General features: G+C 41.6%; 1 long non-coding RNA gene across 1 annotated transcript in view; it reads right to left on the bottom strand.

Annotated features, from left to right (window-relative positions):
- The window catches only part of LOC141758530 (uncharacterized), a 160,271-nt gene that overhangs the window by 47,582 nt on the left and 86,878 nt on the right, over positions 1-25,811 (bottom strand). The window contains exon 5 of the long non-coding RNA XR_012591885.1: positions 14,932-15,024. This is a non-coding gene — a long non-coding RNA (uncharacterized LOC141758530). The remainder of the gene's footprint in view (positions 1-14,931; positions 15,025-25,811) is intronic.

The raw sequence follows: 25,811 nt of genomic DNA, 5'->3' as shown, positions 1-25,811 counted from the left end.
CCAAGTCAGCTTAAAACGATAGAAAACAGAGGAAAGCAGCAGATTTTATATATTTTTTAAAAGCTAAAACCAGTAAATGGTTTGTATTTTTGCTTCAGGCATGCCTTAAAGCGGCTCTAATCAGTATCTTTACAATAATGATTGATCAAATGACATGTATATGAAAGGGGTTTCTCTTCAGCTCTACAGAACGTCAGCTGGTTACTAGCAACTAACTAGTAAACGGAGCATTTAGTAGCTTAAGAGCCAGATATTTTCCAACAGGTGTTAGTACATTTGCCAGTTGGATAGAAGCACAACTGTCTAATGTTGCGCCATACCTGCTAAATGCCAAGTGGCCCAAAAATCTGCAGTTTAAAGGTGCTAAATGGAAGATTGGGAGCATTTCTATTGCCTCCGCACGGTTCTCAAATTGGTGTCAGCTAAGCTGGGGGTTCGTAACTCACGGTGCTAATGGTGCTAACAATGAAAAGAACAGCAACACTGCTGACAGAGTTAACAGTGTTAACCTAGGGGGGAAACCGGAGGGTGGGCATTACGCCCCCGTGACGGCACCATCGTTCTGAACAGCGTGAGCTAGCCAGCGGGGCACGCTCACATGCACTAACATTCACTAAAAACGTGCACTGCTGTCCCTGCTATGACAACAAAGTACAGAGAAACTCGGATTACAACACACACAGATTACTCCACTATATCTTTACATAGCAAATAGTTGTTTGATGCTATATTAATGCTCTGGATATCGTCTATTTTGAATTGCACCACCTCCTGCATGTTGGCAGCACAGATTGCACTTTAAGGTTTCATTGTCAATGTATAATAAAACAGCCGTCTCATCTTTTTATGCCTCAAGTAATGCTGGATGCATTTCTACTCGGCGCTGTGTTATACTTGACAAATCAGTGTAAACTCGAGGCCGCGCTCTAACCGCTGACAGGTAATGGCTCGTCACTGTAAGAGCTCCCAACTAGCTCCAGAGTGGAGAAGTCATGTTTGTATTCTAACAAGGCCGTTCTGGGTTGGGAATGGCAGGCAAATCTAAATTCTGCTCAGGGAGCAGAGAGAAAAATGCCTGATGAATTTGTCAATACTGCAGGAGTGATGGGCCTCATATGTGTGTAATGGACTGGAGGCTTCTCAGTACAGATTGCCTGTCGAGATAGGAAACTATAATGAATGGCATGGAGGAGCATGGTCGTAAATATAAGGCTTTTTACCTTCATTTAAAATACATGACATTGTTGGCTAAAGTCCCAATACTGTTACCATATCAATTTCAGCTAAACACAGACACATAATTCAAGATTAGTGTTCTTATGTTGAATCATGATTTGTGTGTTTGACAGCTGATCATAATTGAAAATGTAAGCATGTTTACATAAATTACAAATGTAAACAAATCTTTAACAACCCTATAAAACATCACATTTAAACATGTTATACGTGTTATAAAAAACAGATTTTGTTGTTGTTGTCTGGACTTTTTTATAGACCTGTCAACCAATTATAGAGCAATAGAGGTTCCAGTGTGTCTTGAATTTTGGTTTTGGGGCGACCCTTTTTTTCACATCTGGATCACAGACTATCTTTAAAGGTGCTAAATACAAGATTGGGAGCATCTATATTGCCTCTCAACGACAGCTGAGACAGCGGCTCGCAGTTAACGGTGCTAACAGCGCTTACAATGCAAACAACGGCAAAAGTGCAAAAGAGCGACTTCATTCTCTGCTCAGGTAGTCATTACTTTATATCTTTACATAGCAAATAGTGCTCTGGATATCGTATAGAGCACCTTTAAAGACGGTGTTATATTGAAAAACTATTCTATCAGGTCCTATGCTACATCTAGCATAGAATTAGCATCTTTATTGACTATATACATTTGAGCTTAATTCAGATATTAATTAAACACTTTGACCTAATGATGGAAATTTATCATTTTATGTGTTTGTCAACTGATCGTAATTGAAAATATGTCTTGTTTCGCTCCAGTGTTTGCAACATTAATGATGTAAACAAGCATCAGAAACATTAGTGATTAGATTTATTTGCATTGAACATTTGAATCACAGATCGTACCATTAAAGATAACATTGTATATATGTTTGCCAAAATAATGTTTTGCAAGAGTGCTAGCATTGTGGACTGTCTTAAAATGTATTTATTAAATGATGTCATTAAAATCGAATGTCATATAATTCTTATGAAGATCTATAGATTCAGAATTGAGCTCTGGATGCCTTCATGGTTCCAGTTTTTGTAGGAGGCAGTCTTGTGAAAAAAAGGGTTTGAGTAAAACCTTGGATGAATAATAGACTGCTTCCCAAGCAGCAGCACTCTTGGTGGTAGGAGGTTAATATTCTCACATGTCATTAGGTCTGCTGGCTCGACTGATGGCTCATTGAATCAGGCAGCAAATGATTTCCTCATGCTGCAGAGGACAGAGCACTTCAAAGGGAAGGGGCTGAGGTCAGGACAGCACTCCGCTTTGATTAATGACCGGGGCTCAGCAGAGGTTGCCTGTAGGTAAGAATGTGACGGTGAATTGGATGTGAAGGGGACCGACTTTTAAGCCAGATTTGACCCACCTCCAGAAAAACTTGCAGATACCGTCACACGGGTCGGGTTGATGGGTTGTGACTGAAAAGCTTGCTGACCCTCTGGCTTACACAATCATAAAAATGAAACATGCTGGCTGACAGGCGTACCTGACATTAGAATAGTATTTAATCATTTTATACTTGAATAATGAATACAAAAATACATGCTATCATCTTTAAATGTAAATCTTAAATGTGAATTTTTATTCTTAACTGAATGATTTTCAGTCTTACTAAAGTAAAAGTTGATTCTTAAAAAAGAATGACAAAGAAATTGAACCATCCGATAGTTTAACTGGAGTTAGGCTTGAGTGGGGATTAAACACCACCACCTGGGTTGTCATTCTCCAGGGCCCCATTATCACCCTCCTTATTAGTTTTTGACTAAGCAGTACAAAACGTGACCGCCTCAATCTTTGATCTCTCACGCGCTGACACAAATCCTTTCAAGCCTCCCGACGTTCCTCTGCTAAGGTAATTAGCACTAATTAAAAGGTTTCCAGCTGCCTTGTGTGCATTTTTTTGTTCCTCCACAACACATTGTCCTCACAGGTGCATTTCCTATGTTTACTGTGGGCACGTCACTCACATTCCTCCCTACTTGTTCACAGAGCATGATCAAAGAGATTAGGACTATTGTTTGGGGATGATAAAGGAGTGAAATGCCCAACTTGTTGCCAATGGGAAGCCATTATAGGAGTTCAACACATCTGGGAAAAGAGGGGGAGTTTTTCTATGACCCGGCCACGAGCAAAGGTTACGCAAGACGGAAAAGTGAGTTTGACGAGAACTTAAAACGATGTAATTGACAGAATTCTCCATCATTGCCTTGTTGAGATTATAAGATTTTTTATTTCTCAAGAACCTGAGAGCAGGACCCAATGTCCACACAGATTTGACGCGCGCTCCCGCAAAGTCTGCAAGGGTCTAGGGCTGTCCCACTGTCAAATCATCAAGTGCTTGAGGGCTCTCTCGCAGAAATTTTGAGCCTTTTATGCACACTTTCCGTAAGTCTACATTTCTGCAGATTTTGCCTGAGGGAATTGCCCACAATTCATAGCTTTGTGACTTTAAGTACGGGGTTACCAGGGGAAGCCCGGAGGCGTTGCAAAAAGATAAACGAAGAGGACGGTACATTTACACAGAGAACATTAACATTAAGGATTTAAGATGGTACATAAAAAACAATATAAGCTATATTACACACCTGGTTTATTAATCAACCATTTCTTTTAATTTTGCGTAATGATGCTGTTTTGACCAAAATGAGTACATTTATTATTTGACAATTACCTCTCGTTTCTTGAAGCAAGAGCCTGGAAGACGTTCAAATCAGGGAGTAGAAAACATAAAATAAAAGCCAAAAATTGTACATGTTTGGCGTCATCAAAGTAACGTGATAGGTCGCTGCAAAGTGCTGTCCCATTCATATTTACACCACTTTAAGCCCTTGCAGCCTCTCAGGCTACATCCACACTACGATCTCCGTCCAGGCGAGCGTTTTAGGGCGTCCGTCCATACTACCACGCCTGAAAACAATTATCACATGACCATTCACGCACACTGGGCATGTGTGTGCCGATGTAAACAAGAAGCAGCGCTGGACACAGAGGTGATGCAATGCGCTCGAATAATAGCTTGCCTCTTGCGCATGTAGGCAGTAATAGACCCTTCATGACTAATCCAATCAAGAAGCGAACGTGGATGTCTGCGTCATCGTTTTTAAAGGTCTCCGTTTTAGGGGCTGGAAAACGCTTGAGTAGTACGGATGTTAGGCATAAGTAGCAAAAGTTATGCGTTATAAAACTAAAACATATTAGTGTGGATGTAGCCTCACACTCAAGCATTTATCAGGTGACGTCATTTAAGTCCCTGAGGGTTCAGGGCTTAAGGCCTTAGGGGGGACATTGGGATTGGGCCCATGAGATTTTGGGTCATTTTCTAGCATGTTAATATCTTTCATTTGACTCAATACTTTCTTTCAATGATAACTGCAGCACTGATTATGGCTTTTTGAGTTAATATGAGAACAGATTATACTACTCCTGAGATTTTTCCTGTCGCCTTACCTCTCCTCCATTACTTAAAAAGAGCCACCTAGTAGCCACATGACGGCCAATCTTGTAAATTCACTTGCAAGTCAAGGAGCCCATAAACATCATTAACCATCATTTCCCAGCCCACTTCACTTACATGTGAAGCGTTCTTTATTGTGTAATGAGCCAAGAATCTGAAAAGATTGCCACTTCAAAGCCTCTCTTGAAGGCTGTCGCCCATGCAGCCTGCTGACATGTCAAGCTGGGATTAAACGTCCCCCCATAATCATTTCTTTGTTTTCAAATGAGCCCATTGTTTATCTGCACCTTGGGTGACAGCCATCAAGGGCGCACGGTGCTGCGGAGGCTTGAGAAGTGGTGATACAGATACTTCATGTGCTTGTAGGAGATTCACTTTAACCCACGTTTTTTTAGTTTTTTTTTTAGTTTAGAGATGTTCGTATACTTCGTAGCACTTGGAAATTCTGATTTAGATTTGTACGGCTGCCAGGATTTCCTGCCAAAGAAAAGGCAATTTAGAAGATTTAGGAGAAGGAAATTTTGATATGCATATAATTTTGGACTTGATGTGGCACTTACAAACCCCTCAATTTATCCTTCTGTTACTCAGAAAGAAGGAGAGGAAAAAAACTCAATTCAAAACGCCATCATTTCTTCTTTCTTTTCTTTTAAGAACCATTTTAAGCTTGATTTAGAGCACACAAGAGTGACTGTAAGTCTCATTCAAGTCTTGCCTCAATTGTTATGCAGGGAGATGCTCCCTCGATTTTGTCTTAGAAAAACAGGCCTTTGTCCAAGACCAGCAGTGTGTCATCAGCTCTGGGCCTCCAGTGAGGCAGGGACATTGAGCCCAGGCAGCAGGGGGACACGTCTCAGGGCCTTTAAGAACTACACTAAATCTTCAAACAATTTATCCAAACAAAGGCCGCTGTGTAAGGAGGGAGAAAAGACACAGGAAACAGATGAATAAGCAACATCAATTACCAGGCCCTGACCTTGAGAGCCCTGGACCAAGGCGCACATTTCACACCAAATAACTGCAGATTGGGGCTGACAAGCCCGGAGTGGAAGAGGCGAGCCCTCACAAGGTTACCCACCATGCATTTCTTGGGGGCCAGGGCAAGTAGGGGAAGAGAGAGGGACGAGGATACAGAGGGAGGTGGAGGTGAGAGGTAAAGTAGCTATGAATGAAAGATCACCATAATAGATGTTGGTTTATTTTAAAGTGAGACAAAATGGCTCAATTTGAGCACTTAGTCTGACAAAATGGCCACAAGTGAGATCCAAGAGAAACATGGAAGTGGACAGCCAAATAAGTCTCCTGATAAGTAGGAGGCTGTGAAGGCAAATGTCCAAAAGGCAAAATCGTTTTAAGAAACAAACTTGGCTCCAATCACATTTGGAGGAACGTGTCTTTAAGAGCAGGCACTTTATTCCTTATATCATACAGACTGTAAATACAAACAGCCAAGTGGCATTTGCTGAAGACACCAAGCCCCCAGGAGGAGTGTCCGTCATGTGCCCAAAAATACTTTTACCCATAGACTTACATTGGGAAAGCAACGTCTGTATGAACACTATAATAGCCCTTATTAAAATTGGTAGGTCCTATAAGTTCTAAAATGCACTAAGAGCCGAATCCAGAGTTATTTTCCTTCCACCGTTCATGTGAATGAGCCCGAGATTGAGGTTGGACCGAGGGCTGGGAGGCAAGGTTAAAGGAAACGCTACTGCGCCTGCTCTTTGGACCCAATGGCTACAAAAGATCACCGAAAAATCCAGTTAATTCTATACTCGTCAAACATTTTTTTGCTTCATGAAAGTACGAATGTGTAACCAAACGAGCCAAAATGGCTGCAAAGTTATAATCATGGGCATGTAAAATTAAATATTACCATGAATACATCAATGCTGCTATTTCCAAAGGAGCTCTGTAGCCTTGCTATCTGTTAAATTTGTTAACAACTCGCTATAAACATGCAGCACAGAGAAAAGAAAAGCTACATTTCCTGGCTAGCAGTGGGGCCAAAAATCTTGTAATAATGAGTAAACAATGGGATGTTTTCCCCATTCTACCGACATGGTGTATTCTTTATGCTGACCATTCATTCATCTGTGTAAGAGAAACAGAAAGAGGCATTAAATGAATGTGTTTCCCCCAATCAGTAGCATATCTATCCCACTTTTAGATCCATGACACATAATCATCAGACTCTTGGAAAACGGCTTCCATCAAGCTGAATTCAACCACTGAAAGGGGGGATGGCCACTTGACCTCATAACGCCCTCTGTGAACACTGTACTAATTAATTGCCCAACAACATACCCTGCATGATGACATGCCGTCGTTCAGAAAACAATAGATTCATGCTTTTTGCATACCAAACACGGCACACAACATTAATTCAATCTGAGTCGCCTCCAATTAGCCGGCGAAGCAAGAGGTGCAAAGCCCAGTCTGACTCCTACTGACAGTAAGAGAGACTGACAGAAGGAAGGTGCAATGACAGAAGAAGTCTGGATCATACGTTTCAGTTTTGCAATGTCAATATTACCATTACCTGACTATTCACGCTAAAATAATAAGTCCATTAAAGTTATTTATCAAGCAAAAATGACAAACATTCGCTGATTCTAGTTTCTCAAATATGAAGAATTACTGCCTCTCCGTTTTATATCGTTGTAAATTGAATAAACAAAAACAATCAACATCGCCTTGGATGGTTATTTTTCACATTTTCCAGCGTTTTATAGACTAATAGATTCAACGAAAAAAAATAGCGACAGATTAATCGATAATGTAAATAATTGTTACCTGCAGCTCTACTGACTACTTAGCAGCCTTATGAGCATTTTAATTAAATAATAACAAGATTAATGAATAGATTAACTCTCTGTTGTGTGGTATGCATAGCTGACCAGTTCCAGTATTGATTGTTTTAGAGCCATAGTAATAAGGCTCAATGAACAAGTGAACTGCTAATAAAGTACCTGAGCACTGCAGCTAAACCTGAAGCTATTAAAGTCTTTGCTCCTCAGGAGCGCTAACTGAAACCCTGACTGAATTAGCGCACCCTTTAATTACGACCACGTTAAATCAGAGGCATGAATCGGACCGTTTTATGCTCCGCATGCCCTCGCTCAACAATTTGTGGTGAAAAAAATGAATTGACAACCTGCCTGTTTCTGCATTTATTGTCACAACATTAACAGAGTCCCAAGACTTTCTACTGCCAGAGGGGACCAAATTGTAAGGCATTACTCACAATAATGCATATGCTATAATCACAGAGAACTTACTTAAAATTCAATCCACTTTGGCATCATTATCATGTATCAACATAATGAATGACTCCTTCAGAGTATGGTAATTATAATTTGATAAATCATCAGCAGAAAATTAACTAGATGTCAAAACATTCATTGGGAAGGGTGATGAATCGAGGATGATTGTGGTGATGAATTGTGTTAATCTGCGCGGTATGTATCCAGTGAAATGGCTAAACAGCCCAAGATGGATGGGGCACAAGAGCTGCAAGGTCAGACCACAAAACTGCAGGACGGCAGAGAATAAAGGAAAAGCAGCTTTTCACTTTGGTCATTTCTTTCCGACTGTTTGCTTCATAAATACTCATCTATTGAGGGCTCCGCTGAAACAATTAGTCAATTGATCCATTGGTTGGTCAAAAGAAAATTAAATGACAACAGTTTTGATAATCGATTATTCATTTTAAGTATTTTATTAAGCAAAAAAAAAAATAAAAAAAACGTTCTTTAGTTCCAGCTTCTCAAATGTGAGGATTTGCTGCTTTTATTAATGAAATATGTATGGATTTAAGTTTGCTGTTTGGACAAAACAAGCAATTTGAAAACGCCACCTGGGACTCTTGGAACTTGCAATGCAGCCTGGTTTCCTAAAAAATTACGTTCCCATACAACGAAACTGCATCGTCAATGACATTTCATTGAATTCATCAATTTTGTAGGAGACAGGGTTGTGCAATGGGAATTTGTAGGTATTTTCTGATATTTTAAAGACTAATAGATTCATTCATTAATCAGTTAATGATATTTTTGAGCTGCAACAAACGATTATTTTCATTGTCGATTAATCTGTTGATTATTTTCTCGATTAATCGATTAGTTGTTTGGTCTATAAAATGTCAGGAAATGGTGAAAAATGTCGATTAGTGTTTCCCAAAGCCCAAGATGACGTCCTCAAATGTCTTGTTTTGTCCACAACACAAAGATGTTCAGTTAACTCTCATAAAGGAGTAAAGAAACCAGAAAATATTCACATTTAAGAAGCTGGAATCAAAATTAATGACTTTTTTTCTTTAAAAAAATCACTCAAACCAGTTAATCGATTCTCAAAATAGTTGGTGATTAATTTAATAGTAGACAACTTATCGATTAATCGTCGCAGCTCTAATGATATTATGGCTGTAGATGGACGCTGCATTTTGTTGTGCTCTTGCTTTTGCTGCACTAATACCTCAAGATATTGGAAAAAAAAAAAATACAGGTCGTGCCCCCCCTCCCTTCCACACACCCATAATCGTGATTCCCTCTTGGATGTGAAAGATGTGTCTGCTAAGTGAGAGAGGTCAAACATGAGTTCAGATATTTATTACATGTGCTGAAACCAGATGGAGGCAACGCATTTATCACAGCAGCGTGTCACTGAGGTAACACCCGTTCCCCATAAAAAGCGGCTCCCTCTTCCCAGCATGGGCACTGGCCTCGACTGGTGTTTACAGCGACCAACCCTGGGTTGGGTCCGGCAGCCGGTCGCCTTAATCATCCCCACCTCGCTCCGCCTGGCTCCACCGACCGTGGTTATTTTTCAAACTTTTTGCTTTTATCAATACTCTTTGCTCTGTAGCTGGGGGAGATATTAAAGCCACAGCAGGGCAAAGAAGGGCGTTTCTGACACTTGCTCCCTCATTTATCAGTACCCTTCATAGGCCCCGTCAGTGACAATGAAAAGATTTCACAATACCGCTAGGCAGAAACTCATTCCACCAGTCATCCATCATGCTCAGCCCAGCGGCCGTTCCACTGACCTAATCGGTAATGCCTGGCTGCATGCTGAAGCCTTCTTAAAGCCCCCCCTTCATTAGGCCTAGTTAGAATGAGGCAAGTCACAGGGCTAAACCCTGTTACTGGGTGGGACCTACATGTCTTGCAACCCCTTCCCATTTAAAAAGCCTGGTGCCCGTGGCCCCCAAGCCCAGGAGAGAATCAGATATTTCCATCCATGCACATCCAAGACACTCTTGGACAGGACAGGCAATAAGAATTTCATATTTGGTATGCTAAAAAGATTTATCCTTTCATGTATCCTTGGAAAAAGAAAAAAAAAAGAGTACAACAAACGGGTGGAAAAAACACACCATTAACTATCCAATACACAAATGGCACATAAAACCACACCAACTGAAAAAACAGCAGTAAATATTTCACGGTGCTCCCAACAGAGATAATTTGTGTTTCATTTCAAAGTTATATTCTTGCTGGGAGGGGGGTAAATCTGCCTAAATCAGCCTCTCGCTGGCTCAGAGGACTTCTTCAGCAGTTCCCCCCCTCCCACTGAGGGGCGGTAGGTAGAGGTTCAGCCAGGTCGCAGAGCTGCTGAGAGTTTGGATCCCACTCCGTGGCTCTGCCAGCCCCGAGTTCAGGCAGCACTCTGGTGAGCGTTAGTTAACACACAGGAAGACAGCAGGGGGGGGGGTCCGGGACTGCTCTCTGACCCAACACTGGCTATTATAGAGAGATTATTCCCTAACCCCCACAACTGAGTTTTCTGGCACATTTCCCTTATCTGCACCACTCCTTTTGCTACTCCATCTATTACGGCTGTCGGCTGTGACCTGTCTCTTTTGTAAGTCACTCAAGGAAAACTGTGTGTTGGTCTTGCCAACATTTGGGTCAAATTAAGTTTCAACAAAGATCTTCATTGTCTTACATTTGAAGAGAATGTAAAACACACAACACTTATCCTCCCGATGTGGCGCCAATACCATTAGAAAGGGAAATCATGAAGCACTTGCGGCGATAGTACAACTTCACATAGATACTCAACTCTGACTTTTATATTCAAACTAATTGGGCTGAATGGTTTTTAAATCTGTCCAAATTAGCCTTAAGACAGAACGTTAAGAGACCCTAGATGAACTCTCAGACCAGCTGCAAACTGGGAATGTGAGGATTTTGGAAATCCTGTTAATAAGAAACCAAGAACAGTCCAAAAAAAGAAAACAGAGTGCTTCGTACACACTGACTGCTGCACTTTGGAGGTTACAGTTGGCACAAGTAGAGGATCAACCAAGAAATAATGAGAGAAGAATAACCTTTAACTTAACTGAGAGAGTGGGGGGGGGGGGGGGGGACTGCAACTCCTGGAGAGTTTGAAATGGTTCTGTATTGTGCTCTGATGTGCCTTGCCTTGTTTGTAGCCACAGGCAGAGCTGTTGTTTGTGGATGCTGCTCGGCGGAGGTGTTGAGGCTGAGTGAGCCCTGCTGATTGGCCGCAGGGTTCTTGTGTGACCCCGTGGATATTCACAATGACACACAGGCAGATAGAAGAAGCCGTGGCACTGTCGTATGTTTTTACTTTCACACTGCATTTATGAACAACATTGGGATTTACCTCGGTGTGATTTTCTTTCAAGATTCCGCTAGTATCAACTATGAACACTAGTCTTGTTGTGCTTCACCCACTCCGTTTTCTGTATATATTTATTAATTCATCTCCCCACAATTGTTGTTCTGGAGGTGGGGGGCTGCATGGGTGAGGGAAAATTGCGACTTATGTTCATGATTAGGGGTGCACCGATTTATCGGCCGAACATCGGTATCGGCTGATTTCAGCCTTGTTGACTGTCATTGGCCTATTGTTAAATGAGATGACATTTGCTGATGGCAGTGCCCGGTGTTTATCTGTTGTGTTGCATCAATTTTGCGCCGGCTAAATGTGTTGGTTATTTGTGGTCAGTCTCTGACAACAGTAACCAGCTGCTAATTCGGAGAGGAAGCCACTGGCTGGACATGTGTGGTCTGTTAACAAATGAAAGTGAAAGAAATAGTCGGCTGTGTGGGAGTATTACAGGCTCGGAGAAAGATCAGCGACAAGAATGTTGTTCAATGACAAATCAAGCAGTAAAACAATGGCTTACAAGATTTATTAAAAACAATCACTGCAGACTTGATGTTATCTAATGTTTCAGCAGTGTCATGTAAAAAATCTTTTTCTAAATACTTAGATGTGTTGGTTGTTTCAGCCTGATTAGGTTAAATGATCTCTGTGTAAACAAAGTCAATACTGAAATGATGGGGGGGAAAATATGTTATGAAGTGTGAGTAACAAATATTCCCTAAACCCTGTGTGGCTAGTAATGCTCATATCCTATTATTCTGCTAACTATCAGCAATTATCTCCCTGTCAAAGCTCCAGGTGACAAATTCCCTCCATATCCCGCCTGGCAGTATCATCAACCGGACATGAGCTTCATGTGATGGAAACTAAATCACTGGCTCTGCTCACAGCCCTGACAGACAAATGGGGTGCCTTGGAAAAGCTAGGCCCATCACTCTGGGCTGGGGAGGAAAAAAAAAAAAGTCCCTCCCTCCCAGCTGACCTTTTTTTTATTCGCTGAGAGAGGAGATTAAATACCACAGATTCTGTATGTATGGTCTGTTTCCAAAATATGAGAATTATTAATGGCTTTTGCGGAGGGCCCGTTTAATCTTCTGCCAAGTTGCAGTCATCGTTTTTACCTTGGGCTGCTTTTTTTTCTTACAGATGGTCCCAGAAAAACAGGAACTGTGCTTCATCCTCACCGCAAAGGCAAAGGAAGTGTGTGGGCTGCGTCTGGGCGGTAATAATATGACAGAATAATCATCCCTCTTGAGGCGACGAATAGCATTATGATGCTAACAGTACTGAGAAAATTTACAACTATGTGTGAATGGATGTGAACATTCTATAGACCCGGTAAAGACGGCAAGCACACCTCAACAAATGAGCTGCTGTGGACGCTTAATTGTTTCGCACCTCCGTCGAGGCTTTTCCCTTTGCTGCAGGACCGTTTTCACCAGCCGAGGATTAATATCTCGTGTTGTTATTAGCAGCGTGCTAGTTTGGACCAGAGACGCGAGAAAGCGCACCTCCCCTGAAGTGTGCATACCTACAGCCACATGCCACTTTTCACACAGAGGCCACAAATCAAGTCCCAAAGCCAGAACGACGACTCAATCACAGGAGCATGACACAACTAGTAAATTATTCTCTTGTCTTTTTGACCTCGTGGCCCATTGAACTTTGGCTGAACAAGAGACCTGCTTGGTTGATTTAAAAAGATACAAAAAAAAGTGCATTTGCAGCTGCATTACTTTATTTGCATCTCACTGAAATGAGCTCTGCTGGCTGTGTCAGCAACTCTACTGCTTCACAGTTTACTCCTCTTCATTCTACTTTAGCAGCAAATAAGCGAGGGCATTAGTGTTATGCAACGTGCTAAGCCTAAATGAAAAGACAGCCAAGTCTAATAATGCAACTATTAATTGGCCCAACTGCGAAGCAAGCCATTGACTCCATTACAGATAATGACTATAGTCTGACTATTATAGTCAGCGGGGTCACCTTGTGTGTATAATATGAACAACCTAACATGGTGGTTTTGTCAGGAATTTCATAAATTCAGACATGATTAAAATGCCAGTTCAAGGATGTGTCATTCATTGAGGCTCACTCAGATGCCTCTGACTCACTGTGTGTTTGTGTACATAGCTCATCAAACAACTGACTGATTCAAACTGCCCCTAAATCATCACTGCTCGTGTTTCATCGCCCTCTACAATCAGACTGATCACAAAAAATTTCCTCTATATATACATTTGAATAAAACATGAGTGTACATTTAAGACGGTGGAAATGTTTGAATAGCAAAGTCATAAATACAGTTACAAGATTTTGGGAGTTTGGAGTCTTTCTTTATGGCTACTAATGTCACTTGGTTGTTAGTTTAACTTCTCACAGGCAGCTGTGGTGGATGAATTTGCAGCACAAGTTGTGTTGGCTATCTTCGCTAAAAGAGTACTCCACTGATATAGCATTGTACTCCTATAGCATTGTTTGTCAATCACGGTTTTTAAGAAATGATCAAAATCGATGCAGCAGAATCAGAGATATCTTTTTTATTCTATGTATTCTTCTTCCTTGTCAAAACCTGGTATCTACATCACCCAGAATGCAACTCAACCGCCAACAGTTTGGTCAGAGATTTGGGTGTGCTATGCTGGAAGCAGCTCATGTTGTCTCGAGCTGCTAACCTCAAGCAGAGATGAGGAGCAGGCTACAGACGTCAGGTATGCTCAATTCTGTCTAACTCCACACCCCCAAATTTTTTCATTTTCAAAATATTAGTCTTCATCCCGAACCATAGACTGTATATAAGAAGTGTACGTAGTCACCATGACGTCACCCATTGGTTTGTGGAGTGCAGTTTTGAAGCCTCCAGTTCAGTATTTTGGCCATCGCCATCTAGTTTTATTGCAACCAGAAGTGACACGAGAGGATGGAGCTATGTACAACCGAACGCTATATAAGACATTTTTAGACGACCAAAATGTTACAATATAAACTTTCATGAACTGAAAACAAACTGTGAAAGGGTTAAAGTTATAAGACTAAAATGCAGACAACTCCAAGACCGGACAACGCAGTGGTAGCGACCTGTCAATCACAAGGTAGCCACGCCCTAAAGCATACCCTGCTTTATGGTCTATTTGACTCTAAATGGGACCATAATTTACTAAATGAACATCATGCTGTATTGAAGAAGACTTGCAACTAGTGATTGAGACCATAAACTCATGTTTACAATGTTTACTGAGGTAATAAATCAAGTCATTTTCTCATAGACTTCTAAACAATCAGACTTCTTTTTGCAACCAGAGGAGTCGCCCCCTGCTGGCTATTAGAGAGAATGCAAGTTTAAGGCACTTCAGCATTGGTTTCACTTTACAAACCCGGAGGTTGCCCACTAGCCCAACTGACCACAGTTGAGGCAATGTATCAGATTTCACACAGCTCCCTCTGGAGCCACCAAAGGCTTCATACAACTTTTTTCACATACGCAGTAGGAATTCCCCAAGACCTGTAAACAGACTCTGATGTGGAGCTCCCCTTTAAGTACGGTCACTGTGAGCAGTGTCACCGCCGAGGTCTGGAGAGTGTACAGTTTTGTGACAATAATATCTGCACTGACCTGCATCTGACCCGTGATCTGTAGTGGTTTGCGTGGAGTGCAACATGATCAGGATGAAGAGCAACACATCTTAGGCTGAAGCCACGTTGTCTCCTGAAAACAAAAGAGAAGAAAAGAGTTATTTCTGGGGGTTTTGTCACAAAGGATTTAGAGATTGCCCACTTGCTAGGGGAATTTGTGACAATAACCAAGGCTTTGTTTAAGACGGTGGTGGTGACAAGAGAACTGAGCTATACAGCAAAACTCTATCAATTCCTTTACCAGAAAAATATGCAACAGTTACCAGCTTTGATTGAATGAAAGACTGAGATACTGGTAATGTGAGGAGTTCAGCAATTCTGGACAATCTCTGCATCAAGCCATTGCTCCTTCATGATTAGAGGAGGTAGACGAGGGGGTTTGGGCACTTAGCGAGAATGCCTCCCTATTCCCTGCATCACCAACTGGGAGGATACGCTGGAAGTGCTACATCTCTCAGCTGGTCTTAGAGGGCTTGAGGGTTCTGTACTCTGAGCTGGAGAAAGTTGTTAAAGAAAATGACTCTTCTGCTACTTTGCTCGCCGCCGCGACCCTGACCGGGGACAGGCGACTGAAAAATGTTTGGATGAATGAATAGGTAAATCCCACATCAGCAGTGACCTGTCATGAAACGCGATGCTACTAATGCCTCGGCCTTCTTCAGGTTTCCTTTGAAAGGGGATTGAGTTATTGATACGGCAAATCCATCCACGCAGCTCCCCTGTGAGGGATCAAAGCCACCAGAAACTGCCTGTTACATAATGGTCTCTTTGCCCTTGGCATTCAGTGGGCTCCGACAAGGAATCTATACTGAGGGACATTCGTGTCCCTGTGGGATCCAAAACTTAATTAATAACTTCTCCCGCTCCTCCTATCTTTACCAATATATCACCTGGCAGCGTCCACGCACGCAGAGGGAACTTCAGTAGCCTTTTCTCTCTGACCTTGGCATTTCTTCTCAGACGGCGATTATTGATAATTTTCTGGCTGTGGTGCCTCTCCTCATTTGTCATGATTATTGCTGAATTTTTAAGCTGTCATCCGTGAGCATGGATCAATGGTTGTCGACTTCCCCTTTGTCATATTGGCAGCGCAAACAGCCCTTCCTCTCTAAATGAGGCTCCTCTTGCTTCTCTATCTATTAGCTGTCTGTCTTACTGGGCACTTGATCCTTTGTTAGGTCAGTCTATACATCATCCCTCCAATCAAAGACTGACACTTTTTATATCATGCATGGACAAGGACCAAGCAGAGGAATGAGCTGTGTATTGTTTTTTTCTATATGTACAGTATATTCACTAATACTGCATACATTTAAGCAGTAATTCTTGCCTCCCAAGGTCAGCGCAGGACTCCTTAAAGATAACCCGCTTCTCTGCAATACCAAGAATTCACTTTGAATTGCATTTATAATAGGATGTAGTTGACAATCCAATTGTTCAAGTGTCAAATATTCCATGTAATAAGGCCAGATCTGTCAAACTGATTAATGAATTGTCACAGCAAAAGGAACCAGTTGTAACTGGTAGCAGCCACTGGCGGCTGACGACCCGTCTCGTCCGACTGTATGATTTGTACCTGTAGCCAGGCCAGCGGCACGCCGGCTTCGCCCAGCTCTACCACGTCTACACCTATTCGACCATATTCCTTCTTGCTCCCTCGACTGGCTGAACAGGTCTGACAGGCGGATTCCTTTTCATTTCAATGTATTAAAGGCACTTTCCTGCTCTGACAGCCTGCTCTGTTCTGCCACCTTCTAGCTGGGGCTTCACACTACTCTGGGCAGCCACTGCGTCTTGACAGACCACTGTCACTTCCCATCATCCTCTCTGTGGATCCTGCTCTCCCCCCTCTAAGCACGCAGACCCACTTTCCCACCAGTGCAATTATTTTTTTTGACAAGCCATCCATCAGCTTTAACTTTAAAGCACTTTCCACTGATACCCATTGTTACAGTTCTGTGCCTTTTTATGCGGGCGGCAGCAGAGAATATGATACCAGACATTCAGACTACCCGACCATGTAAATCCACTTTGTTCTGTTCTTTATTTCCAATTTTCTGTTCCATTTTTGCCGAATTATGCATATTTGTTGTGCATAATATGCCCTTGTCAAATCCAATTAACATGTCCTAGCTCTGCACTGCAAGAAAAGGTTATAATTTGGCAGTTTGTTGAGGAGCGGGGGCTAAAGTCAGACTTAAACGAGCAGCTAAACTCTCACTGAGTCATGACACAGTACTGTCACACTGGGATATACTTTGTGTTGTAGTCTATGAGCCGTGAGATTGAACTAATAACAGTTAAGCAACACTTAAATACAGAGTTGATATAAAATGTTTGTAGCATCACCACCCTGACCACAAACTTGTTTTTTGTACCGTGAGATGGACAGAGCAGAGAGCCCTGTGGCACGGGGCCGAGTCACCGTGATTAACTGACATCAACACTAACACACGACCAAGCTGATCCATCTTGCCCCGGCCTATATAATTAGAATGACAGCTTAGAAAATTTGGTCTAATGCAGAATCTGTCTCATGCCGCGAGGAGCCCTAATTACTATCTCAGTGTAAGAGTTAATGATGAAAGGTGGGAGCAGCATCTGGGGGACTCGAGGGGACGCGCTCTCCCTCCGTTCGTGACATTTGCTATGTCCTAACAACTGGGCTACCTATGGCCCTCAGTGGTCCTTCCTGCTGACACACAACTGTGAGCGGAGAGACAGCGGTGTTTGGTGCCAATCCAGGTTGGAGTCCCCTGCTTACATCTTGATTGTCGACCACTTAGAGCAGTCTTTTTGCTGAAGAGAAAAACTGGCATGACCATTTTCAAAGGAGTCCCTTAACCTCTAACCTCAAGATATGTGAATGAAAACTGAGATGAATCGAGTGAAAACTATCTTATTAGATAAAACAGATGTTGACAAACTGTATAACTTTCAGTTGAAAAAAGGTAATAAATCGCAATACTCAGCATATCACAAAATGTTTAAAATCACAATAAGATCGTGTCATGACTTAAGTATTGTGATAATATTGTATTGTGGGGCTTCCAGCCAGTGTTTGGTATGACTTTAACAATGATTTGATAATCAAAAATGTTGTCTGCTGATCAACTAATCCATTAATCGACTAATCGTTCCACTACCAATGCAAGCTCCTTCACCCACCAGCTCCTTGGATCTCATAAGCTGTGAAACTACACAGAGCTGATCAGCTCAAGCAAGCAAAAAACAAACTGTTTTCCTGAACCTGTGCAACGATAACAAAGTGCGAACATATGGCTCTGAATGACCCAGATGGTCTGATCACTCCCGCAGACTGTTAACTTATCTCCTCTATCATGAGACTTCTGAGATGTTCAACAAGTAAGCAGGTGTTGATAAGATTTAATGAGAAAATCCTCATTCAGCCTGGAGTCTATGATTTGCTGTTTATTGGTTATTATAAGCATTAAGAGCGGTGTGTAATCTCGCCCTGCAGACGCTGACATGTTCGGTCTGCGCGTCTGCATAATCAGCCAGGGAGCTAATAACACACGGGTTGTCACAGCTGTTAAAGACAGAGAGACACGCTGCCCTAAGTGACAATATGTCAGTGATTGTCTAGCAGATGAAACCGTGGGTATTAATAAATCAAAGTGACCCCTACCTGAAGCCAAACAGATGCAACACCTGGACATGTAAATTCTTGAGTAATGGATGCCATAAATTTAAATCGGAAGACCTCCAATTTAATAACCGAGCAGACAGCTGCAAGTGGGAGCAACCATTTGGTTTAATGTAAAAGACAGTTTTGGAATACCAAGTGTTTTCTGCACCCATCAATCACCTCTAAAGTGTACAGTGCTGGGCAAGATATTTCTCTTCTTTGATTATACACAGTATATATCAAAGTGCAGTATAGTGTGGTTAGGTATGTAAGGTGAGTAGTGTGTGTTTGTCGGTAACAGTAGCTGGCTGGCAGCAGGGGGTTAACCTCCTGGCTGCTGTCAGTGTATTAATCACCACTGATGTGTGTTGTAAAAGGATTGCTGCAGGAAATAAAGACACCATGGTGTCAGCTGCAGTGCCCTGATGTGACTCCATCAGACAAGAGGATGCTTATTGACAGGGTGAGAAGGGGGGACGGACAGCGAGAGGGAGAGAGAGTGAGAGAGAGAGACAGAGGGAGCAATCAGTCCTCGAGTCAGTCACCTTGGCACTGACGCAATGTCATGAAAGTCCACACCATTATTCCTCCGACCGCACAGGAGCATTATTTAAACTCAAACATCTACCAGGGGCTGAATGTCAGTAGAAGGGCACCCACCTACACGCACACACACACACACACACACACGTATGCTTCTGTACAGATATGCACACATACTGTACAGCCACATTAGCGCCACAACAATTAGCTGATTAACAGAAAAATTAATCGACAATATTAAGAATCAATCGATTCTTTCCAGTCATTTATCAAACTGGTTCCAGTGACAATTAGCAGCTTTTTATATTACCGCCGCAACAATTAGTCGATGAATCTATTAGTTGATTGACAGAAAATTAATCACGAACCATTTTGATCGATTAATCAATGTCAATGCGAGTATTTGCTTCTTTTCTGTCATATTTGATAGTAAACTGAATGTATTTGGCTTTTGGACTGATAATAACCTTCAGCTGTGGGAAACTCTAATGGGTATTTCTCACTATTTTCTGACCTTTCTTAGACAAAACGAGGAATTGATTGATTTGCAAAATAGTCGGCTGTTAGTTGCAGCCCTGTTTTATATATTATATAACTATAAAATGAATTCATTTGTTTTTTTATTTGGAATTTGCTGTCTTGCATTTGGTTTATGGTTATGCTGACTGTGTTACACAACATGGTAGAAAGTTATGTTATAGACTTTAGACGAGGAAAGAAGTTACAGAGGAGCTTTCAATTTCCTGGCTAGCTAGTTGGCTAGTCTGTATAGGCTAGCGGCTTACGACGATATTTCCCACTAACAGGGTATTCCCAATATTTAGGGGTGGGGGGGGGGGGGGGGGAAATTGATACAGCATAGTATCGAGATATTTTGCGTGGCAATATCAAATCGATAACACAAATGTCAAGTATCAACCTTTTTTTGTATAAACTCTTAATCTGGCGGCCGCTATTCTGTCTTTCAGAGGTTGTAGCGGGCTCAGTTTTAAAGCTACAGTGAAGAAACTGGTATCATAAACTAGAAAAAGTTAAGGAATCGATTGGTACCAACCATATCATTAGCTTGTCGGGAAGAACGCTAAATAACGCTAAAAAGTTACGCTGCATTTTGGTGAGAAAAAACTGGCTTGACCATTTTCAAAAGGGTTCCTTGACCTCTGACCTCAAGATATGTGAATGAAACCTCTGAGATGAACAGACTGAAAACTGCGTCTTATTAGATAAAACAGATGTTGACAAACTGCAGAATTTGAAAAAAAGGTAATAAAATCAGCAATATATATTATCGCAACACTCAATAGTATATCGCAAAATGTTTAAAATCACAATAAGATCGTATCGTGATTTAAGTATCGTTATAATATCGTATCGTGGGGCCTCTGGTGATTCCCACCCCTACTGAGTTTTTACAGCTCTTTTAATTTAGCGTATGCATTTATCATTTTTACATTGAGAATCAGAAACAAACTGAGATTGTGGGACTGAAACGTAATTTTGGTCTTTGGGAACTTGTAACGGGCATTTATCATTATTTCCTGACATTTTAAAGGCTAAATGGTTAATCGGAAAAACTAATGGACAATGACAACATTTAGTATTTGCCCTACTACACATCCATACACACATCTTCCTCTGCAGAACCGTCAGTGGATCAAAGCACTGAAGCCCTTCATCACACACTGACAGCAGACATGGGCACAAAGCCATACAATGACATCGCATGACCGTTGGCATTTCAGGCAGCACACATAATTTAACTTAACTGCATATTCCCTGCTAAACACACTGGAAACTCTACATTTCATGCTAGACGATGCCCACTGCTCAACAAATACAAATTAAGTTCCTGGGCCAAATTCACAGAGTTTTATAGTGGGTTGTACTTTAATGAGCAATAGCTCATGACTGCCTCAGTATTCCCATTAATTACATGCTCCTCAGAGGTCCGATCGTTATTACATGCCTCAAAAGTTGGAGTAATTTAATTTAATCCATTTGATGTTATTTGGCCACCAAAAAAAAAGAGCTGTTGCCGGGAAATATTACACAAGAGGGGCACAAATAAAGGCTCTGGAGAGGTAGACTCAAATAACAGCAGCTATAAAACAGAGTTGGCATACGTTTGTAAAGCACAGAAGAATAGGCAAAGAGGGAAATTATCAAAGTGAATGCGTAATTTATCAAATTAAGAACGCTGGCTTCCTGTCCACATTTTATACTGTTGTCGTAATTCTTATTGATTCAAAGCAACAACAAAGAAATACCAATACGCAATACTTCACCAATAAAGCCAGTTTAGGATTTAAATGGATCAATGTATTGGTTCAAATTAGTCAATGACCACAGTATTGATTAGAGAGATAAAGATAACATCTGTGCCTGCTGAAAGCTCAAAAAGAAGACAGCTGTTTAATAATGAGGCACCTCTGAGCCTAATGTACTGTATATTTATACAAGTGTGTTAATGTATTCATAGCATGTATATAATTAATATAAACATACATTTTGTATGATGGATTTTCCATTTCACTTGTTACTCTTATTGGTGACTGGACTAATCAACGTTTGGTTTATGCATGTTCACGTTTTTAATTCTTACGTTTTTTTATATTACCTTATATACTTACTTTATACTGTATAGTAGCTAATACCAATTTAAACACATATAAAAAAGAGAGATGATTTTCTATAATGTTATCTCAGAGAGGCAGCGGCTCTGACTTCCTTGACCCTTCTTGGTAGACTACCTTTCCAACCTGCCTCAAAAAGTAGGGTTATTTAAGAAACAATTAGGAGCATACACAAAGCAATTTGCAGGCAGTCTAACTCCTCAGACTCGGCCGGTGAAGGGCCTTTCAGCGCTGATTTATCACGCTGTCGCCTTCACAAGGCAACATAATTAATAGGAGCATGGACTTCTAATTCCACCCGCTTCCACGGCCAGTGGATTCCATTTGATTTATGATGGCCGAGGACTTTGCATTTTATCAGTTCATTCGCTCGTTATTTATGCTGATGACCAATTTCAATGGGTCGCCATCATCTAACTCACTACTAATCAAAGAGAATTAGGGTTCACTGCATTATTTAGAAGCTGCTAATTTATCTTCGGAACAAGGGGGAAGAAACGAAACCACACAGCTCTGCTTTTAGCTGCAGCCTCGATGTGATCGTCTTCACAGTTTCTCTAATCAGAATGTGAAAATTGTCTTGCTGAAATGATACAATTATGGCTGGATTTTGTTTTATCTCTTATTTAATGGATCACAGATTGTTTGACTACTTACACCTACAAGCTGTTGGTATTTAAAACTGCAATTATGTCTCCTGCGTGAGATCATTTAGCGTTGATTACTTAGACTGCCTATGGTGATGTAGAATATTATAATAAAAGATAACTTCTGTTTTCCACCAGAAGAGCCTCAAACACAAATCACCGAGATCAATCAAGCCGGGAAATTCACATTTTAAAAGAGGCTGAATCACAAGAGCCCATTTCACTCTCCATAACATTTGATGGTTCATGGATTCTCGTGCGAAAGGCAACAAACTCCCACAGATCCCACACACAACAGCTGCACGGTGGAGCTCTAAAGCACAACTGGACTAGAAAGATTTTCCTCAGTAGCGAGGCTGAACAATAAGAGTGAATTATTGCCCTGCTGAAATAATGGGTCATGAATGGCCCACAGATTAATACAATGCATTATAAGAAACAGAGATAAATAGGGTCACATTGCAGCTCTGTTTGTTAGAAAAATTACACCTGTTCCAAGTGTTATGAACCTGCAAATGCTATTCTGAAGGTTAAGTTGTGTATTACTATAAAACAAATTGAGATGGAGAAAACGGTTGGCAGTGGGACATTATTTAACGTCCTTGCAGGCAGTGCTACAAAAGGGTAGGATTAAGATGCAATAAACCTTACAGAGTCAAAGAAAAATAGCCCTTGTAAACAATGCAGTAAAGAAACGAGTTGCTTCACAGCACATGCAGTAGGTTTAAGGCTTTACATAAGTCATTTTAATGCTACAGCAAACTTTCCAGACAGGGATATTAGATTCAAAAACACCCTTAGATTAAGATTTGACCTTCCTACAGTATAGCTGCAGCACAGAGCTGAATAAATGCTCTGTAGCTGGTCTCATTTATTAGCCTGCGTGCTTTGCAGAGGGACGTTATCTACTGTCACTCTTATTATGTTTAATTATTCAGCAAAGTGACTGATAAGGTGTTTTCTGACAAAATGAATCACGCTGTTCAGAAGTGACACCCGCCATTGTAGGAGATGCTCAGACGCCGCCATCGACCGAGCTACATCCTCCCTGTTCACAAGGTGTATCATTTATCCGGGGGGGTAATAAGATGCAGAATTTACACAGGCCTGTCAATAGGCATGTCGATAGAGGGACACTTAGCATCTATCATCCGGAGAATCAATGCCATTTTTCAGCGATGAGTCCCGGGAAATGATAGCTTTCAAATAAATGGTGGAAAGAGAAACACGACACTCCTTGGGGAGAGATAGATGTAGAGCGGCTCAATTTCCCCCCTCGTACTTTCGCTACTCGCAGCTCTCTGCCCGGCTTTCCAGTTCAATGCAAAAGGTCAGAAGGCATTACAAGGCCCGATCTCTAAAACAAGACATAAGGAATCTCTGGAGGATCTGCAGAACAAGACAGGCAACTAACTTGCGAGCAGAGAGGGATGTTTCTATCAATATCTGAGATAAAAAGTGCTAATTAAAATAGCAAGAGTGAGACAGAGGAGGCATATTGTCGTCTACACCAGGCAGCAGACTTTTGGGGTCTTTCATTCAGTGATGCCAAAGTTACGGCAATACATGCATTTGCTACCTATTGGGTGCCATGCCATTGTTCCAGACGGCCCATTAGTCCGAAACCCCAATAGTCCGGAGAGTGTCCCATTGGACCGAAAAAACATTTGTCCGAAAGCCTGTTATCCCGAAAACAAACGCCTGTTCTCCAAATGCCCTTTGCTCCGAAAATACAAACTCTGTGCAACTAACAGAATCACATGGCTAATTATTATGCGAAATTATGTAATCGGACCTTCTCAGTCACAATTTTTTTTTTCTACTATGGTGAAGGCATGAGGTGACACGCCCTACTCTGCCTCTGGTTGGCTTACCCTGATATGCTTATCCTAAAGCTATCTAATCTCACTCCTCATGCCTTAACCTAACCAACCCAACCAAAGAAGGCAATGAGTAATAAGCGGCAGAGTGGTGGGCCATGTATTCAGCAGCAGGAAAAAGGGCATTCGGAACAATAGGTGTTTGTTTTTCGGGATAACGGGCTTTCAGACAAATGGGCTTTTTGTCCAATGAGACATTTTTCTGATAATTAAGGTTTCGGAATAATGGGCCGTCCCTTCCTGTTGCAAGTTTGCTTCAAAATTATCCGAGAAAACTGTTAAAAAAACAAAACACCGTGGAGCTGACATTTTTTTTTTGCTATTCTTGTTAGCATAACTTTACGATGAAAAAATACAAGCAGCAGACCAGGCTGCTAGTGAATGCACAGACATAGATTGAGGATTAAGACAATGAAGTGTTGGGATGATAATGTTAGCTAGCTAGCCAAAATAGCTTCAGCTGCCTTTGCTTGCAGTGTTGCCCACACTTTTTTCTGGCTGCTTTATGCCACAGTATGCTAGCACATGTTTTGAGGAGGGGAAACAAGTATTAATACTTGTTTAAAAAGTGCAACAACAAAATGCTAAACTACATGGGTGCTGACCAAGCGGCAACCTCCGGTGCTGAGAAATGAAGCCAACAAGAAAGTGACAAAAAACATGTTTACAGCCTGGTACAAAAAACAGTTTTGGTCTCTATAGCTAATTTTCCTGTTCATAACAACTGCACGGAGGGTGAATTTTTATATAACACACCCGTTTAATTTACATTAAGGCTTAAAGTTTGGCATAATGAGGGCGTGGTTGCTTTGTGTGACAGGTGGGTGCCGTACCAGGTTGCTATCTGCTAGCTGTCTGCTCTGCTGCATCACCCGGCCCGCCTCAGCTCCACTTATGATCCACCTCTTTGCCCATTTTTGGATAAGCCCGGAGTTAGGCTGTGTCGTCACTGCGCCAAGGATGCGACGACCGGAGCCACCCACTTTGGGCTGCACAGTTTCTTCAGAAACCTATGGGTGACATCACGAAGATGTCGTCCATATTTTATACAATCTATGGTGCTGACTCGAGCACTTACAACTAATATAAATCAATAATTCTAGTATTAAAATTTCCTAGAATATTTTGCTGAAATGAGGCAATTCAGACCTCGATATAACCAGAGTGTCACAATCCCCTGAGGGTGATTGGCAACTTGCTAAATCAACATCAGAACTACAGGACATTAATGACATGATGACACAACTGATTTTTATCTTTTGTATCATCAGTCTAGACATGGTTTGAACCCATGCTCCTCTTAGTGACAGTTGGGAATGCTGTGGCAGCTCATTAATCACCAGGACAGCCTGGAGGAGCTATACTTAATCCCATGATGGTATCCTCACCATCCTCCACCGCTGCTGATGCTCGTAAAAAGAGAGGGAGAGAGCAAAAAAGAAAATGATTTACACAAATCAATCATTCAGTGCTAGCGCTCATCGGCTGTAACACTGGCAGCCTGTCTT

Source organism: Sebastes fasciatus, chromosome 20, assembly GCF_043250625.1.
Source record: "Sebastes fasciatus isolate fSebFas1 chromosome 20, fSebFas1.pri, whole genome shotgun sequence".
NCBI classification, from domain to species: domain Eukaryota; kingdom Metazoa; phylum Chordata; class Actinopteri; order Perciformes; family Sebastidae; genus Sebastes; species Sebastes fasciatus.
The sequence above is the reverse complement of the archived record's forward strand: the minus strand, read 5'-3'. Positions and strand labels throughout refer to the sequence as shown.